This window comes from Geotrypetes seraphini, chromosome 7 (assembly GCF_902459505.1).
Source record: "Geotrypetes seraphini chromosome 7, aGeoSer1.1, whole genome shotgun sequence".
Taxonomy (NCBI): domain Eukaryota; kingdom Metazoa; phylum Chordata; class Amphibia; order Gymnophiona; family Dermophiidae; genus Geotrypetes; species Geotrypetes seraphini.
This window is the reverse complement of record NC_047090.1, coordinates 104,534,633-104,555,708: the sequence shown is the minus strand read 5'-3', so window position 1 is coordinate 104,555,708 and position 21,076 is coordinate 104,534,633. Positions and strand designations below refer to the sequence as shown.

General features: G+C 39.8%; 1 long non-coding RNA gene across 2 annotated transcripts in view; it reads left to right on the top strand.

Moving 5' to 3' along the window:
- The window catches only part of LOC117363491, a 59,090-nt gene that overhangs the window by 7,110 nt on the left and 30,904 nt on the right, over positions 1-21,076 (top strand). The gene's annotated exons all lie outside the window — the stretch shown is intronic.

The following is a 21,076-nucleotide window of genomic DNA, read 5'->3' as shown; positions in this document are numbered from 1 at the left end:
TCGAGCCAGAATTCAATTCAAACTATACTGTCTACTCTTCAAAGTAATTAACGGTACTGCACCCACCTACCTAAATGACCGCCTAAACCGTAACCTTCCAACCAGAACAAGAAGAAAACTGACATCATTCACATACCCACCACTCAAGGGTACTCACCGCAAAAAGCTTTATGATAGCCTCCTGGCAACACATGCTGCAAAACTCGAACCTTCCATCACCAGATTGTTAACCACAACATCAGACCTCAAGACATTCCGTAAAGAAATCAAAACACTGCTGTTCAAAAAGCATATACAATCTACCTAACCTCCCTCACCCCATCCCCCAAGAAACCAAAACACTGCCGTCCAAAACATCTTCCGATGTTATTAAGTCTTTACTATCATTCTGTTATTAAGTCTCTATCCTCAAACTGTATTCTCTATTGTCATGTACCATCCTGGAAATGTCCAGTTCTCTTCTTATGTAATCCGCTTTGAACCGCAAGGTACAAGCGGAATAAAAATCACTAATGTAATGTAATGTAATAACACTGAGGTTTTAACTGACACAGATGCATGAGTGAATGTGATAGCAGCTTAATGTACATATAATACCACTGCATGCAACAATAACAGCAGCTATTTCCATTGACCTATAGAAATATGGAGCTACTACCAATATGTGGTATATTCTTATAAGAATGTAAGAACATAAGAGTTGCCACACTGGGATAGACCAAAGGTCCATGAAGCCCAGTATTCTATTTCAAACAGTGGCTGATCCAGATCACAAGTACCTGGCAAGATCCCAAGGAGTAAAACAGATTTTATGTTGCTTATCCTAGGAATAAGCAGTGGATTTAAAGTCCAGTTATGGACTTTAAAGAAATTGTCCCAACCTTTTTTTTTAAACCCTGCTAAGCTATCTACTTTCACCGCTTTCCCTAGCAACAAATTCCAGAGTTTGATTTAAATTTACTACTTAGTAGCTTTATTTCATGCTCCTTTCAGCTGCCTAACATCCATCAGAGCATATTCCATTGAGTAGGTAAGCTAAAGAGAAAACAAGTAAAACATGTTGATGAAATGGTTCAGCCAGGGCCCTGCCACAATGACAATGGTTCAGCCAGTGGCCCTGCCACTAATTTTCACAAAAGACATCCGATTAAGGAAAACACAATGGGGGTTTCCAAAAGCAATTGTTACATATAAACCAAAGCAACTATTATATTTAAATGACACATCACTTCCACTATTAATAACATTACTACAAATTTGAATAAATCATGGATTATTTTCCAAACTTGACCTTACAATGGGATACTGTCAACTTGAGCTTCATTCAGAATAAAGCTATATAACTACTTTTACAATTTATTTGGGCCTTAATTGATACAAATGCCTCATTTCTGCCATTTCTTCAACTGCAGAATATTTTCAACCAACTATCCAGGAAGCTTGTCTTCATGTAATTGATGACATTAGCATTTCAAACTACTGTATTTAAGAACATAACATGTAACTCATAGCATTCTTACCACAACTGTATAAACAGAATGTCATACTCAAAAAATTAAAATGTGAATATAACAAATCTAAAGTAGAGTTCTATTTTTTAATATTTTACATATTGTTCTAGGATGAAGTTACCGCAGACGCTAAGAAAGTTTTGGGTATATAAATGAGGAATTGTCTAGCCTCTGCTACAGAAAGCCTTTAGACCTTTGTTTGATAAGAGTTCTGATCAATTTAGGCTCACTAGGAGGGTGTGTCTCAGAAGAGAAAAAAGTTTTGAGTTTGAAAGACTTCTCTTTTTGTGGTTTGTTTTTCCCTTGGTGCTTGTAAAATAAAAGCAGGGCCTGCAAGGTCTGCCATGCAGGAACACTTTCGAACCCTGAACCAGGGCATCTAAAAGACAGTTTGTTTTTTAAATCCTTGATTTACTTTGTCCATGCAAGTCTCTCAGAAGGCATTTGAGAATTGTGGGAGAGTTCACCTAGCATCTAAAGCAGTGGGTCTCAACCCTGTCCTGGAGGACCACCAGGTCAGTTCCAGGAGCTGATGGCCAGCTGAGGTTAGAGCTGACCAGCTGAGAGTGGACATTTTGAGAAACCTGTGATTTGGGGACTGTAGAATGTGAAGCCCTGAAGTTTGTTTCTTTTTCTTTTTGCTTGCTTGTACTTCTCCACTTGGCAAGCTAAAAAAGCATGAACTGTTAGAGAAGGGCATAGCTGCTAAGGCAGCCTGAAGTCTGTAACAAGGTCCTGCAAATATACAGGGTTACCATATGGCTCCAGAAAAAGGAGGACAGATTGGGACATCCAGGTTTTACTTCCATTGCTGTCAATGGAAGTAAAACCCAGATGTCTGAATCTGGCCTCCTTTTTCTGGAGCCATGTGGTAACCCTAGCCCCCTGACAAGCCAGGGGTGTTGTACTTTGCATTAAAGGCGATTACAATTGGTGCAAAATGCGGCAGTTTTGGGTTAAAGAAGTTTGATCATGTAACACCTTCCTACCGACTTCTACATTGGCTACCGATGGAGGCACGCGTGACGTTTAAGTTCGGATGCTTTTGCTTTAAGGCACTATTCGGTTTAGCCCCTAAATATATAACTGACCTCTTCTCTTTCTCAAACAACAGACATAAGAGAAACTCACACTCGAATTTTGTTTCTCCACCGGTTAAAGGATGTAAATTTAAAAAACACCATCAACATCTTCTCTCACATCAAGCGGCATTATGGGGCAAAGATCTGGAACAATTTCTCATGCCTACTACTTATGGGGAATTTAGGAAACACCTAAAAACATACCTGTTCCTGAAGTATTTAGGCAACTAACCTGTACAATCCTACTCCACAATAACTGATCTCTAGCGATGTTAATAACTAGCTTCTAATCTTGTTAATTCTAATTAATTTGTAACATCTTTTAACCATTGTAAACCGCATAGAACTTCACGGTCCTGCGGTATATAAACTGTTATTATTATTATTATTATTTTTGCCAATGTTTCTATATTGGAAAGCACCAAATGAACTTATTGGAAATGTGTGGCCCTTACATACCCTGAGAAGAGGAATGTTATGAACTAAAGCTAACGTTTTGAAGTTGTTCCTTTTTTGGTGAAAGCCACAATAAAATATCTTTTCTTTTGTGATAGTTACCACCAGGGTCACTCAGTTTTTCCCCTAAATAAATACAAGATATCACATTGGCAGGGTCTTCCCCCTTTTTGAAGAAGCACATTGAACTTATTCATGGTACCAGCTGTGCCCCCATTTCCATAGCCTGGGGTTTGGCTGTGCCACAACGTGTACTTATAAAATTATTCCATGGTGTTCCGATTAAACCTTTTCAGGATCCTAGCCAGGTCTTCAGTGACATGTTTGATGCTAGGACAGCCAGAGTGATCCATTCCCTGCTTTTGGGAAGGCCAGAAGGCTAGTTGGTCAAGCAAGAGATAACTACATTTTCCTATTACTGTACAAGAAAGGATAGCAAAGAGTTGTACTTGGAATCAAAGAGGTTGCTGTTTGCTTGTAAGATCTGCATAATTCACCCTACAAATAGGGATACAACAGAAGACAGGGCAATCGGACTCATCATTGGAGATTATTATCCCCACTTTCCTAGGACTAGTGGTTTGCTCAGGCATTTCATGCTAATCAAACATATTGTTAATTATAGCAATGAATCATTCTGAGAGCATCCTTTACACTATAATCTATCATATCCCAGTAAATGACTCCATTTCATTTTTATCACCTCCTGCATCATAAACTCTGAAATCTTTTTTTGATATCAAGGAAAAAGAAAAATGGTTTTCTAATCACAATGCGCTGGGTTTATTTTTTTAATACCATCATTTTGAATAACAATGAATTGCCTTACTGGGTACATTTCTAATGAATAGATTGGTTGGTTGCATTGGATAGTGACCTAAAATAGAAATTCAGGATCACAACAGAATCAGATATTTCTCCGTCTCGAATATATTATTTTGATAACTTTGAGATGCAGTATGTGGTGGGGGTGGGGAAGGAAATCTTCCTCATGGTAGCTCCCTCATTTCCATTTTTACATGACTAGAAAGAGTACAGAGGTGCAGCCTAGTGGTCAGTGCAGCAAACTTCACATAATGGAACCTAGAAATTCCACCTAAACCCCCTCTATTGTATGATGAGCCCACCAGTATTAAAAAAAGAAAAAAAAGCCCTACTGAAAGTAAAGGTCCACCACTACAATAGCCCTCAGGCTTGCAGGCCAATTATATTTTTAGATATAGAATGCATTTATATGTTCCAGGAGGGCTCACATACGGGTACTGGAATTAAATATAAAAGTGGAAATTGAACCTGGGTCCCATTGTTCACTACCCAGTAGACCACTCCATCCACTTGCTTGCTACTTTCTTAGAAATAACCCCTTAATCTTCCACTAATGCTGCCATTCCACCTCCATATAGCAGGGGCTGCTAGCCCAAGGCTGAGTGGACTACATGTCCCAGACCACACTGGGTTTTACAGCTCAGTGCTGAGCCACCTTAACCAGGTAACCCTGCTGAGTCAGGGGGGCGGGACTCTGTAGAGAGGTGTTTATCTGCCGTAGAGGAGAATCATTTGAGGAGGTCCCCACGAGAGAGAAAAAGTCTCTGTGGAAGGAAAGAGTCCTGGGGAGAGAGAGTTTTCCCCTTTCCTAGCTGAGGGAGCCTTGGAAAAGTTTGGGACTGTGCAAGAACCTCCAGGGGTAACTGGTCTCTACTGAAGCAGGGTAAACCAAGCCCATAAGAAAAATAAGTGTGGAAGTGATTTAAGGCTGAGGAAACTAAAATATCATATCATAGAACCTGGTAGCTATTGTCACTGTCATATCTTTAGGGAGTGGGAGAGGGTCAACAACTACTGGGGGATTAGGAGAGGCTCCTACCTGCTTAAATTGCTTGTTTGTGGCTGACCGCCAATATTCAACAGCATTTAACCAGTTAGCCCAGCTGAATATTTGTGGTTAGCGCCTATGCTGAAGCTGACTAATTTGTGGGCATTCCTGTGGTGGAGTTGGTACTTATGCAGTTAATTACTGATATACAACCATTGACCGCATAAGATAACAATTTAGATTGGGCTGTAGTAATAGTAGTTCAGCTTATGTGGTCAAGGGCAGAATATTGCACTTAACTTCATAAGCTTTAGTGGTGAACTTAAAACCAGATATTCCATGCTGGTGCAGCATGGAATATCTAGGAATACAGCTGGTAGTGGACACAAAAGTGCAGATTGCCACCAACTGAATTTTGTCCAGACAATGTATAGGGACCAGCTCCAAGGTGTGTATAACCATGCAGATTCCAAACACGCATAATGTCTAATGAAACATCAAAGGGGAGAGTGTGGCGCAGTGGTTAAAGCTACGGCCTCAACACCCTGAGTTTGTAGGTTCAAACCCACACTGCTCCTTGTGACCCAGGTGCATTAGATAGATTGTGAGTTTGCTGGGACAGATAGGGAAAAATGCTCAAGTACCTGAATAAATTCATGTAAATCATTCTGAGGCTCCCCTGGAAGAACGGTATAGAAAATTGAATAAATAAATAAAATGTGAAGTGATATCATGAATTGTTGGCCCCTTTCTCAAAGTCACCGTAGTGCTTCTCCCATGGCAAATGCAACGAAGCCTATTCAATTTCTATGGGCTTTGGTGCATTTGCTGCAGCAGAATTGCTACTGCGGCTTGTAACAGGGGCCCTGAGTGTATATCCTGTTCCCACAGTAGCTTTATTTTCTCTCTCCGTAAAGCCCTGGTAGCATCTCCAGCTGTAATCAGTGAAAGATAGTTTCAAACTTATTTTCCCCATTTCTATTAAGGGTATCAGTCTACAGTTGATAAGTAGCATTAAGATCTTAGGGGTTATCTTTGACAATAAATTAACCTACCATGATCATATTAGTAACATTGTTAAATCAACTTTTTACAGACTTTGTCAAATCCGTTCAATGTCAAAATTTTTATGTCCAAGGTCTCTTAACATATTAATCCACTCCTTAGTTATTTCAAAAATCAATTATTGCAATGCCCTATTCAAGGGAATAGTCCAAAAGGAAATCAGACGTTTACAGATCATCCAGAACGCATCAATCAAACTTATAATGAAAGCTAAGAAATTCGATCATGTGACTCCTCTTCTTAAGAAAGCACACTGACTTCTGTCGCACATCGCATAATGTACAAATTAAGTTTGCTTACCTTCAAATCTCTGATATACAAAACTCCGGCTTTCATTTACAAATCATTGATTCCTTATACCTCATCCAGATTATTGAGGTCCAATGACCAACACTTATTAGTCATCCCCTCATTTAAAATTATTTATACACGATAGCACTTCATCTTTTCTGTTACAGCTCCTCAAACATGGAATTCCCTCCCTATTTACTTAAGAAAGGAAAAAATTTGGATAAATTTAAGAGCAAACTTAAAAGCTTTCTTTTTATAGACTCATTTAATGACTAAAAGGACTGTCTAGGAGCTTCATTTTATTTCATAACTTCTTTGAGATTCTTCGTTCTTTCCCTTCCTATTGTTTTCAACCATAAGTGTCTTTTCTTCTACCAACCAAATTATATTTCTGTTCCCATCCTTTCCTCACGTTTTATTATGTTTGTTAAGTTAGTCTTCAATATGTTTTGGAAGGTTCAGTTTTTTTGTTACTTTTGTTCGTCCCCCCTATTTTGTAATTTTATTGATTTGTTCATCGCTTAGAATTTTGAATAAGCGATTAATCAAATTTTATAATAAACTTGAAACTTCTTCAACGCTGCTGGCTCACCAGGTGCCAACAGTGGCTTAATTAAGCCTGTCTCACTTTGGAGCTGCATACATACAAGCACTCACTTCTCTTCAATTTTTTTCCCTTCTGCCTTGTGGTACTGCAGTACTCAAATAAACCAAATAAAAGCCTGCCTGTCTGGCTCTAACTTAACTTCTTCCTTGTCTCCTATTCACACAAAAAATAAAACTTTCTTATTGAGGTCTCCAGCCTCTACAGACCACTAGTCAGCTTCTCTGCAGCAGAAGCTAAAGAACCAGCAAAAAACACCATTTATGGTAGACTAGCCTGGTTTGCTAGGCACAATTAACATACAAACACTTTGCACAGAAATAAAAACACTTTGTTTTATTGTTTGCCTCACACAAAATAGAATGAATTTGGCTTACCTCAGTTTACCCAAGGCTTGGCTCCGCCTATCACTAGGGATAACTTAAGAGTTATTTTTTCTCCCTTGGGGTCATATCCAGAATAAACCCAAGCCTGGGTAGAAATACCTCTCTCCTGTGAAAATACTTGAGTACCTGATTTTAAAACCACTTAGATAATCTTGATAGGTGGTATATAAAAACCTAATAAACTTGGAAACTCCTGCCCCTGTATCTCAACACTGAGCTCCATAGCCCAGTGCATGCTGGGACCTATAGTTCCATATTTGATAAGCACCTCCTGCCCGGGGGAATAACATTTGCATGGAGGTAAACCCCCTTAATTTATTACACTTGGATAATGAGACTAGGGTGCCTACTTTCACCATTATTGCTTCTTCTATACTTAGAGCCATTATAAAGAACAATAATGAGAGAGGATGAACTAGCGGAACTTGAAGAAGGCAATGCAAAGTTTCGTGTATTGGTTTTTGCTCACCCTGTCCAACCCCCAAAGGTCCCTGAACAGAGCCTTAGAACTGGTTGATGAGTTTAGTCTTTATTCAGGGATGGTACTTAACAAGCAAAAATCTACGACTTCTATCTCTGGACATTCAGACATATTGGTGGGGACATTTCCCCTTAAAGTGGACACCAGGTCATCTTACCTATTTGGGGATTAAGATACCACCAGATTTGACATCCCTATATTCTCTTTATGTGGAATCTTTGCTGGAATCCACACAGCAGAAGCTAACTAATTGGAGAGTGTATCCCCTCTTGGGTAAAATAGCATGGTGTTGATGCAACAATGGCTATACGTATGTTTTCCAAACTGTACTACTTTTGTTAACAGTTATACAGGAGAAAATTTTGTGTAAAAGCTTATTAAAATATTTATGGAATGGGAAGAAAGGTCACTTTCCTCTGACAGAAGTTAAGCGACCAAGAGATCAGGGTGGCTTAGGGTTAATAAGCCTTTAACATTTTTCTCATGCCTCTCATATGAGAGACATTAATGATTGGTTTATAGGAACTACTCACTTTTCTGCTATGAAATATGAACTATGTTTATATGCTCCATATCATTTCAGTTACTTGCTGCACACTAGAGAATGACACGGGGACAAATTTCCCAGTCTCCACAGGATCTCTCTATTCCTGGGAGCTCATTCCCTGTCCTGCAAGCTCTGTCTTCATCTACACAAACCTCAAACACTTTAAAATCATAAGTGTTTGAGGCATGTAGGAATGGGACAGGGTTAACTCGTGGGGACGCGACAAGGATATTGAGACTGCACACCAAGCAATTACCACCTGTTCTGCTGCCTAAGCAAGAACCCTTATTAAAACCACTTCAACTAACATGGATGTGATTCTGTAGGACTTTAACACTCCCAACACATATAACACCGTATTTACCCTTGCAGGGTAATGGAGAATTTGCTCCTGGAATGCAGCAACAAGTTTCAGCCTATGGAGAGAGAGAGAGACCTACAATATGTGTTCCAGGTGATTACTCTCATGCTAAAAATGTTTGAAGCCCTACTAACGGAATAGAGCTTGAATACTAACGACTGGTTTGTGAATACTCAACTGCAGCACTATGTACACACTTTAACGTCTAAACCTTTTATAGAAAATGTACAAGAACTATTATCGAAAGCATTCTGTTTTTCAGTGCAAATACAATGGGTCTGCACCATAGAAATAATTAATAGTAGTATTGATGGAACAGTATGTTTCACTGTCGCAAATTAACAACACAAGTCGCACTTTTTCAGATGAACTGCAAATTTCTATTGAGAATACATAGATCTCCAATGCATACCTATAAAGCAAAGCTCTACTGAAAACTGCATTAAATGTGCACAGCCTTGCGCTACATTAGGGCACCTATTTTGGGACAGCTCACTCATACAGCCCTTCTGCCATTCCTTTGCGCCCTTATTTGGACTATGTGGAAATACAATGATATTAATGCTAATGGTGTATTTATATTACATTACATTATATTAGGGATTTCTATTCCGCCATTACCTTGCGGTTCAAGATGGATTACAAATGGATTGTCCAGAAATTAGAAGTATTTAGGGAGCAGTTTGTACATTTCTTTGAGTTGCTAAGGATATACTGCTGCAAGTGTGTTCTACAATCTGTGGTGTTGTCCAGTTTGGATTATTGTAACTTGGTGCTGCTAGGTGTTCCCAAGAGTGCGATTCAGGCGTTAAAGTCACACCAGTGGCATACCTAGTATATGTATAAACAACACTTCCAATAGGAGACTGGTGTGGTCATGAGATGTTATAGTAAATTTACTGCAGAAGCAATGAGAAAACAATATCAGTTCTTTATTGCTCAAAAAGAAGGAAAACGCCTCAGAAAGGGCCCTTCCCCCTCCACAATGGTGGATCTAAAGGTGGTTAAGCGGTAACCTCATAGGCAAAACCTTCTTGCAAAAGTGAGCAATTTAATCAAAAACTGTGCTTCACATAAATGCTGATTTAAAGATAGAGGCAAAAAAACCACTTATCTTAGAGCTGATTGGCACACCGACGGAGGCCAGCGTTTCACCGACAGGCTACATCAGGGTGTGACCCGACCGATCAGTCTGCAAAATAAAGAAGAAAAACAAAGGAACTTAGCAGTTTCTCAGTGAGTTAACTTCTTACTATAACAAAGCAGAGACATACCTAATCAAGAGCGAGTACCAACGCTTCAAATAGTCCAAAAAATGGCTCCCATGGGGCGGCTCCGGGATTTCGATTTTTAAATCTTCACGGTGGGACACGTCACCACCGGAAGTGAGTGAAAGGATAACAAGACAGCTGAGAAAGATCAAACAAAAACCAATCTCCTCCACTCTAATCAAAAACAAAAACAAAAACAAAACCAAAACAAAAATGAAAATAATGAAAAAAATAATGAAAATAATGAAAAATGTAAAATGTGTGATTACAACTGTAAATAAACGTGCATTTTTTTGCATTTTTTATTTTTTATATATTTCTTCTTTACAATTTGACGTTTTAACTGAACCAAGTGGATTCGATATGATTTTTATGCAAATGATTTGCAAATTTTGTTTTAAAGTTGTTTTAGAGTTGTTTTAATAGAACGCACTCCAATCCAGTCTCTGGTTTAGCCCAAAAGGCTCTTCACTGTTGAGTAGGTGAATCCAAAATTGCTCTGCTCGCAATAATTGAATGGGGCGATTGTTAGTTCCTTCTTCTATATGATCTATGACAAAACAACGTAGATCTTCAAAAATGTGATTCTGTTCAAGACAATGTATTACCAGGGGAGCTTGTAACTTGTTGTTGTGTAGGCAGCTCTTATGTTCTGTTATGCGCCTTCTAAAAGTTCGTGTAGTTTGTCCTACGTAAATCTTTAAACAAGGGCAAAAAATGATATATACTACGAACATTGTAGAACACGAAGTAAGATGTTTAAGCCTGTAGATTTTTCTTGTGCCTGGATGTACAAAGTGATCAGCAAACTCTGTTGTAATAGCGCATGTTAAACATTTGCCACACTTGAAATGTCCTGTGGATTCAGTACTTAAACCTTTAGTTTGAGAAAAACTAATGTCAGCAGGACTCAGTAATTCCTTCAGATTTTTCTGTCTGGTAAATGCTACGTGAAGGTGAGTTTCGGTGTGTGTGGGATGTACTGCCAAAAATTCCCAATGTTTCCTCAAAATCTTAGTAATGCCATTCACACTCGGGGAATATTGCAAAATACATGTAGCTATGTTGTCTTCTGTTGTTTTGTCTCTAGGAAGAAACAAAAGATCCCTATTTAAATACTTTGCTCGTTTATAAGCTTTTCTGAGAGTGTGTTCTGGGTAACCCCTGGTTTTTAACCTGGTGTACAGATGTTTGCTTTGTGATTTATAGTCAGATAATTCTGAACATAGGCGACGGTATCTAAAAAACTGAGATGTAGGAAGGCTGCGTTTAAGCGGTAAAGGATGATTACTCGAGAAATCAAGAAAAGTATTTCTGTCGGTGGCTTTCCTGAATACAGTAGTGTTAATAGTATCCTTGTTCTTAATGATCATGACATCCAAGAAAGAAATCTGATGTGAATGGCATGTCATACTAAATTCTATTTTGGAATGTCTAGAATTTAGCCACGAATGAAAATGATCAAGTTCTTCTCTTGTCCCTGTCCAGATGACAAAAACGTCATCTATAAAACGCAGCCACATCATCGTCTTGTTAGAAAATGGATTGCAAACTATCCAACGATTTTCAAAATTCTGCATAAACAGATTGGCTACAGAGGGAGCCATAGTCGCTCCCATGGCTACCCCTGAGACTTGTTGAAAAAATTTTTCTTGAAATTTAAAGTAGTTTTTCTCCATCGCAAAAGACATTAATTTAATCACAAAGTCCACAGGGATCCGAGATGTTGGAATGTTGTTTAAAAAATCACTAATAATATTAACAGCTTCTGCCTGAGGGATGATGGTATATAAGGACTTTACATCAAAAGTCACAAAGAAAGTTATCTCTTTGATGTTCTTTACTTCATTCAATTTGGAAAGAAAATGAGAGGAGTCTCTTAGATAAGAAAAACCCTTTGATACAAGAGGACGTAAAAAAGTGTCTACAAAAGTGGACAAAGGTTCTAGAATAGAGCCACGGCTCGACACGATGGGACGTCCAGGAGGATTTCTCAAATCCTTGTGTATTTTTGGCAAAACGTAGAAAACTGGAACTCTTGGTTCAGCGATGTTCAAATAATCAAATTCTTTTTTGTTTAGAATCCCTTTGTCCAAGGTTTCCAAAGTGAAATCCCTAATTTGAGTTGCCAATTGAGAAGTAGGGTCTTCTTGCAGTTCTACATAATCTGTTGGTTCTTGTAACAATTGTAAAACCATCGTTATGTAGTGGTCCATGTTGAGCACCACCACCGCCCCACCTTTGTCTGCTTTGCAGATCCTGATGTCCTTATTGGATTGCAAAGTTTTTAAGGTGGTAAACTCGTCCTTAGATAGATTATAAGGCTGGTATCTAAAAGTTTTTTTTATCACATTGTCTCCTAACATCTCTAGTGACTAGCTCCTTATACAGGGTTAAATGTGGACTGGGAGGAGTGGGAGGAACCCATGTTGACTTTTTGCGAACAATATACCTAGTATATGTGTCACCCGGGGCCCATCATTTTTTGACCCCCCCCCATCTATATGAAAAATATGATTTTTAGTAACAATCCACGCATCACATAACAAGAGTGTACCTAGGAAAAGGCAGCATCTTAAACACTGCAGTGAGCACTAGAACACCAACACATACATTGTAAAACTAAACAAGCCAGATCCTGCACAGCCAATTGATCCTGTACAGTCAATGCTATCAGAAAGCCATGTCCCTTTCATACACACAGACAGATACACCCTCGCCCAATATGGAATAATCACAAATTAAAAATAGAAATATGTAGACAAAAGTTAAACTGATCTGCCAAGAAACCAGACTATGCTTACAATGCAACACCACAACACCACAAAACAGTGATACAGTCCTCTAATACTATGCAAAATATAAAGACAGTAGATGTAAATTTGAAAAAACTGATACATAACAATCACCACTTTACAAATTAACAAATAAAAGTAAAACAAATAATGAGAAATAAGAAAATACCATTTTATTGGACCAATCCCTGTAAGCTCGGTCCCCATCCCCGCAAACCACTTGATTCCATCCGCATAAGCCTTGAATTGTTTTATATTGAACTTATTATATTAAACTATAAAAAGAAACAATATTCTGTACAATTGTCAATTTATAAACCAGCATCTTCTCCCCACTCTCTCGTCCCCATTTCCCTTCAGTGTCCTCAGCCCACTCTCTCCACTTTCTTTCAGCGCATGCACATAAAAACAAGCAAGTAATTTTATATAATTTTCATTCTATTCATTCATAGAAATTAAAGTCTAAATAATGCCAGTAACATAACAAAACATGATTTTACAAAAATAATTCCCTGCACAGTCAAGCCTGCAAGGATTACTAGATGTCTTTCAGCAGCTCCCCTCCCTCCCTCCCTCCCCCTTACCTTCGTGGCCAAGTCAAAATGATCTACCAACAATAAAAATTTAAAAACACAAAGCACACTGTACGCAGAGAAAATGTTAATTATCATTTATATTCCGCGGGTTTTCAAAGAGGTCAAGCCAGATGACTTTATGCAATGTCACCTCAGTAACAACTATACAAAAATAGACAAATATACCCCCTCCCTTTTTTACTAAACCGCAATAGCGGTTTTTAGTGCAGGGAGTTGTGCTGAATGCCCCACGCTGCTCTCGACGCTCATAGGCTCCTTGCGCTAAAATCCGCTATTGTGGTTTAGTAAAGGGGGGCCATAGTGCAAAATATAGACAGAATATATAAATTCTCAAAACAGACACATTTGATCACTAAATTGAAAATAAAATCATTTTTCCTACCTTTGATTGGTAATTTCATCAGTCTCTGGTTGCACTTTATTTTTCTGACTGTGCATCCAATATTTCTTCCCTTCTTTCAGCCTCCTGTATGCTTCCTCTCCTCCAGACCTCATTCCCTCCCCCAGCTTTTTCTTTGTTTCATCCTGCCCCCTTCTTTCTTTCTCTCTCCATGACTCCTTTTTTTCTGTATGTCTGTCTCTCTCTCTCCGTTCTCCATTTCTTTCTTTCTTTCACCCTACCCCCTTCTTTCTTTCTCTCTCCATGCCCCCTTTCTTTCTCTGTCTGTCTTTCTCTCTATGCCCCATTTTCTTTCTTTCTTTCTTTCTTTCTTTCTCTCTCTCCCCCTTCCCTCCCCCATGCCATCGCCATTGGGAAACATGCTGCTGCAACCGCCGCCGGGGAAAGGCTACCACTGCCATCATCGGGAACAGGTCGGCGCCGAGTTCTCCCTCTCTGCTTTTCTTCCCTGCGGGGCCGACCAACTCTCGCTGCTCTATGTCAATTCTAACATTGGAAAGGACATTCCGGGCCAGCCAGGCAGCGATTGGGGCGTGCACCCGGAGCGGACAGCCCCCCCCCCCCCCCGCCTCCCTCTTGGTATGCCACTGAATCACACAGAACTTGATTATTGTTCGATATTGGGAAATTTGACCTTTTGTCTGAATTTTATGTGAAACTTTATTGGTTGAAGATTGATTTTAGGATACAATATATATTGTTGCTATCAATCTGTCTTTGACTTCATGGAATGGCACCAAGATATTTAATCAACTGTACTGTATATCTGAGTATGTACCTTTACATAGTTTATGTTCAGTCCAAGCTGGAGAGCTATATATTACTACTTTAAAGCAGGCAAGGTTGAAAGTCGCAAGAGTGGGAGTTTTTTCTTGTGGTGGTCCAGCTGCGTCGAATGCCATTCCACTGTATATCAGAAAGCAAAAAGATGTGATTGTTTTTAAGAGGCTTTTGAAGAGACATCTTTTTTGTGAAATGAAGCATGGATGCTGAGCATCTGTTATTAGTCAAATTGTATGATATGTCGATGAAATTTTTACATGTGTCTTATAGGACCCCTGAAGAAGACTTTTTTCGAAACGTGGACCGTGTTGGGTCCTGTATTCCTAGCGGACTAGGTCCTTTAAGGCTCTTATGTGGATGATTTATTTTTATGTGGATGGAATTATTTTATGTGGATGATTTCAGTGTACCTTTGGAACTTTGACACTTTCAAATAAAGTCCATTTAGGAACATCGTCACTCCACAGAGTTTTTTTTGTTTTTTTATGGCTGTTTGTAACGTTTACTGTGAATGTAGTATTGTAACCCACCTTGTTAAAGGGGGGCTATAACCAAATAAACTATATCTCCAACTGGATTCAAAGCGGTTTACAAAAAGCTTACAAAGAGTAAATTATGAAGAAAAAGTGAATAGGGACAAAAAAACTAGAAATTAAAGACAGCATTATAAGGCATCATGTTTGTTTATTGGAAGCTTCTATACCGCTACTAATTACTGGGGAGTCAATTCAGAGCGGTTTGTTCTTCCATCTATCACTTACCTTATCAGGACCAAAGGGATTCAAAGGATTCTTGGACCGAGCAATTCTTATCAATAGAAAAAGCATACGTCCTGAACCACCCATTGCACATTGGTGCACACTGATGATCCAACTGGCCTCCATGGAATGATTAGCTTTAAAAATCTTGCCACGAAACCACTTCCGTGCAGCCTAATTGCAATATTAATTATGATACAGAATATGCAACCTCAAATGGCCTGATCTATAGTTCTAGCTTGGCCTCCTAAGAAGTCCAAAGGTGGGGAAATCATTAAATAGTCAGGGCAGTGGGGCTGCTTTTGTATATATTCACCCTCTGTTAGTCTTGGTTCTCTTTGATAATTCTTATACATTGTGTTTGTCCTTATGCTAAGTTCCTTGAATCAGTAGCTTCATTTAATCTAAAACTTTAAAGAGTTTAATTCTTTACAAGACACATCATACAGAGAAAAAGATCAGAAGACCCATTCATACTGCCAAAGTCAAAGCTACAACAAAGTATATATGATAAGAATGATTGCTAATGTCCTTTTTGGGTTCGTTATTCATTCTGTTCTATAATATTTTACAAAGGGGAGTTAATGCAAGAGCATAGCATGGATTCACAGAATAGAGTGAAGTCAGAGATTTCTGATGAACTGCCAAACTACCTGTTGTGCAAGGCTCCATTAATGTCTACTTTGTTATATTTCATTGCCAATTTCACAAGTAGAGGCTTCTTTTGTCCTCTGAGCAACACATCTGTTTCCTTGACTCTGAAAAATTGACTGGTAGACACTGTTAGTTTGCATTGTTAAGCAACAAGACACAACCTGCAAGTATGCTTGTGTGGGGTCAGAGTCTTTTAGGAGAGGTGGGAGACACATAGTTGAAACTGCATGACTTCAGTAATCTATGAATTGCATTAATTTCCTCTTTTCAGAAATACACTGGAGTGTCTTAGTAAAGATGAAATTATTAATTGGAGTTTTATCAAAGTAATATCAGCAAGTTGAAAAGCACACACTGTAACAGGTCCTGTCAAGCTATGAGAGGAAATGCCATTGCTGAGAAACCAAAAGGAGGGATCTCAGGAGGCAGGAAACTACATTTCCCAGGAACCCTAGCAAGGGCTTAGGGATCTTAACCTTCAGTCAAGCTGAGAAAGGTGGTACATTATCTGCTAGATGCCACTGGAGGGAGCTCTAACTCTCCAATTACAATTTAGGATCACATCCAGAAGAAGTGGCACTGCCCTATTAAGGGCAGGCAGATAGAGGGACCTATAAGCCTTTGGAATGGAGCATTGACCTTCTAAGAAATAAGCCCAGCTGGGAATGTTCTGGTTCCTGCCAGAGTGGGAGGAAAAAGCCTAGAGGGGTGGGTAAAGAAAACTGGCACCACTCCTGTTCTCCACCCCCTTTCCCACTCCTCCCCCTGCTGCATGCACGCCCCTTCCCTTTCCCTCCCCCTACGTACCTTTTTAACATCGACGCGAGCTGCTCGTGTTGGCTTCGGTACTCTTTCTGACATCACTTCCAGAACCTGCACCTAGGAAATGACATCAGAGAGAGCGCCGAAACCGACGAGAGCAGCAAGTTTGTTGTTGCTCTTGTCAAAGATAAAAAGGTATGGGGAAAGGGTGCAAGCAGCAGGGGGAGGCGGGAAAGAGATGGGAGTCAGGCACCACCGCCCCAGGCGACGTTCATCCCCACTACGCCCCACCCCCAAATGCAGAGGTTTGGAAAGACTTATATGAGCCATGCTCTATATACTCCTACTTGCTGGTATTTACTTTTATCATTGTAATAGGTTTTGTCTCTTTTGTTTGGTTGATTACACAGGCCAACAACAACAAAAAATTTTCTTGGTGCCTTGGGTGTTTTGACCTATTCATGGGGTTATCTGGGGCACTGATTCCAAAAATTGCATTGAATAGACTGCATCAACTCTAGTTTTTTAGCTATGCCTTTGGGATAGTAGAGCCAAACATGAACATTGGGCAAAAAAAGATTGGCCTCCGAGGGAATATAAGGTGGTTGGAGGACAAAATGTAATCAATGAACCTTTTGGTAGCACGAGATAAAATCATACTGCCACCTCTACATATAAAGCTAGGCCTGAAGAAACAATTTGTAAAGGCTTTGAATAAAGACAGTTTATGCACTGAATAAGCACATATGTTACCTGGACTTACCATGGAAAAACTGAAGGCAGGAATTTTCAATGGTCCACAGATCAGACAACTTATTTCAAATGTCTTTTATTGATCAAACAGAGCAAGATAAGCAGCAGAACACAACAGTACAGTAATCTGTTTGAACAAATTGTATTAGCAGTCCAAAACTGCCCTCCAACCACCCACCCACCGTACAAAAAAAAAAAAAAAAAGGGGGAAATAAAGGAGGCAAGAGAGAGGGGGCAACCATACCCTAGAATAAATAAAAACATTCAGATATTCATAACATTAATATGAACATAAGCTGTTAATGAAGGCCAAAAGGGCTCCCAGACCATCTGAAGCCTGAGGCCCTTTACAGAATCCATATCAGTAATGTCCATGCGTTCCATCTTTAGTTGGTGAAACATCAATGTACGCCATTCAGAAACAGGGGGGGGGGGGGGGTACAGAATCCAGACAGTGTAGCAGAATCAGTTTCTTGGCAAACAAGGGATCATGTCGTATGAAACCCCTCAGGCCGGGAGGGATCGGATATATCAATACAGAGAGTGAGAAGAGAAGCCTGGGATGGGGAGTGCATTTAGTCTTCCATAGGGTAGAGATATGAGCATGTAAGTACTTCCAAAAACGCAGAATCTTTGGGCAAGTATAAAACATGTGGCCCAAGGTCGCATTCATCCGATGGCATTTGGGACAAAAAGTCAGACAACTTTTCATTCATTGATGCTATGAAATGGGGTCATTTATATCAATTCATATGCCTGGTCTTCATTTGTTTTTGTTGTGAAAAACTTTCTTGGCAACAAGAAGGCAGACAGCTATGCACAATTAGTAGAGGATATGCTTTTTCATTTCAACAGGCTTGGCAGTAACATTAGTGTTAAAGTCCATTATCTGCGCAGTCACTTAGATTGCTTTCCAGAGAACCTTGGTGACTTAAGCGAAGAGCAAGGTGAAAGATTTCACCAAGACATAAAAACAATGGAAGCCAGATACCAAGGAAGATGGGATGCACACATGATGGAAGACTATTGTTGGAATCTTATGAGGGATTTTCCTGACAGATCGCACTCTTGGAAGTCTTACAAAAGGAGCTTCTTGTGTGTCATATGACTGGAAAGTTTGTATCATAAACTTGTACTTTTGGTATGAAATAAGTAGATTTTCATGTTGTACACATTTCTTTTAATTTTTAATATGTTTCCTTCATGCTTAAAAGATATTAATTTAAACACCTCCATTAAATATCCTGATATTTTTTTTTTTTAATGGGAGAGCAGAGTGAAGAGTGGTATATGGCACATGTTCTCAAAAACTAGAGCTAATAGGAGAAAACTGGTGCCATTTTTGGAATCAGCAGGTTAAATATACCCAGAAACAGGCCTAACCATTATCTGTGCTTTTCAATCTTTCCTTACGCACAGGAAGAGTCCCCTTGGACTGGAAAACAGCTAACGTAGTTCCACTCCACAAAAAGGGCTGCAGGACAGAGACGGCAAACTACAGACCAGTGAGTCTCACATCTGTAGTGTGTAAACTCATGGAAACTCTGATTAAACAGAATCTTGACACAATCTTAAACAAGGATAATCTACGTGACCCCCACCAACACGGGTTCACCCAGGGTAGATCATGCCAATCTAATCTGATTAGCTTTTTTGACTGGGTTACTAGACAACTGGATGCCGGAGAATCACTGGATGTGGTATATTTGGATTTCAGTAAAGCATTTGATAGCGTCCCACACAGAAGGCTATTGAACAAGTTGAAAACGATGGGGTTGGGAGACACTCTAACTACTTGGGTTGGGGATTGGCTGAGCGGTAGACTTCAAAGGGTGGTGGTGAACGGTACCCCATCCAAGGCGTTGGACGTGATCAGTGGGGTGCCGCAGGACTCAGTCCTGGGCCCGATTCTATTCAATTTATTCATAAGAGATATGACGCAAGGACTTATAGGAAGGGTTGCACTGTTTGCTGACGACGCCAAACTTTGCAACATAGTAGGCAAAAGCGTATTACCTGACAATATGACACATGATCTACTACTGCTGGAAAGATGGTCAACTACTTGGCAGCTAGGCTTCAATGCTAAAAAATGCAAGATAATGCACCTGGGCAAGAGTAATCCGTGTAGAACTTATGTACTGAATGGAGAAACATTGGTTAAGACCACTGCAGAACGCGATCTAGGGGTGATTATTAGTGAGGATATGAAGGCTGCCAATCAAGTGGAGAAGGCTTTCTCCAGGGCAAGACAGATGATGGGTTGCATACGCAGAGGTTTTGTCAGCAGGAGACCTGAAGTAATGATGCTGTTATACAGATCCATGGTGAGGCCTCACTTGGAGTACTGTGTTCAGTTCTAGAGACCACATTACCGTAAAGACATACTAAGAATCGAGTTGGTTCAGCGAATGGTGACAAGGATGGTCTTGGGGCTCAAGGATCTCACATATGAAGAAAGACTAAAAAAGTTGCGGCTATACTCACTTGAGGAAAGAAGAGAACGGGGAGACATGATTGAAACGTATAAGTACATCACGGGACGCATCGAGTCGGAAGATGATCTCTTCTGTCTCATGGGACCCTCAAACACCAGAGGCCATCCGATGAAAATCAGGGGAGGGAAATTTCGTAGCGACTCCAGAAAGTACTTCTTCACCGAGAGAGTGGTGGATCATTGGAATAGACTCCCATTGCAGGTGATTAAGGCCAGCAGCGTGACGGATTTTAAGAAGAAATGGGATATTCACGTGGGATCTCTAGGGGAGTGAACTCTGGGGGGCGGATAATTGGAATGGGCAGACTTGGTGGGCTATAGCCCTTTTCTGCCGTCTTTTTCTATGTTTCTAACATTTGAGGCACCAAAATGAGTGTTGACCAGTGTTATTAATAACCAGAATGTATTGGATCCTTCCTGAGCTCATGGGACATCTCCCTGATTGGCTTTACTTAGAATGGCAACTCCTGTCCCCAATGTGATTGTGTCACATTTTAAGTATCAAGTTCCCTAGGATTTATAAAGACAATAGAATTTTATTCACTACATGGCAGACATTGAAATTTATTAATAACTTAATACCTATTCCAATTCAATTATCCATGTGTCAATCCTTATAGTTGGACTCCAAGATTCAAATTGGCGAGTCTAAGATCCTCTGGAAGCACTGGCTGCTGGCGGGCATACACACACCAGATGATGTGTTATCCGATGGAAAGATGCTTGACTTTTCATGACTGCAACAAACATTTGGTATCGCAAAGTTTCAAGTATATAAGTGGTTGCAGTTGAAGCAGACCATTCAGAAAGGGTTCCCTGATTGGCGCAATTTAAAAACTCAGTATAGCTTGCTGGGTCTGTGCTTCCAGACAGATTTGCTGGGGCATCAGACAGCCAAGTGGTATAAATTAATATCTGAATTTTTGAATACAAATCAAAAAACTAGTCTTAAAGACATTTGGAGCATTGGGATAAAGCAGCAGATTTCTGCATCTCAATGGCCACGAATTTGGACTTGGAGGATGAGATGTACAGTGTCAGCGTCTATGAGACAAACGTGGGGTTTTTTGTTGCATAAAAGTTTTTGGACCCCTGTTAGATTACAAAAATTAGATAGTTCTAAGTCAAATAGATGCTGGCACTGTCATCTCGATATATGGACACTGGATCATCTGCTCTTCTTTGTTTCTTGATACTTAAGTTTTGGCGA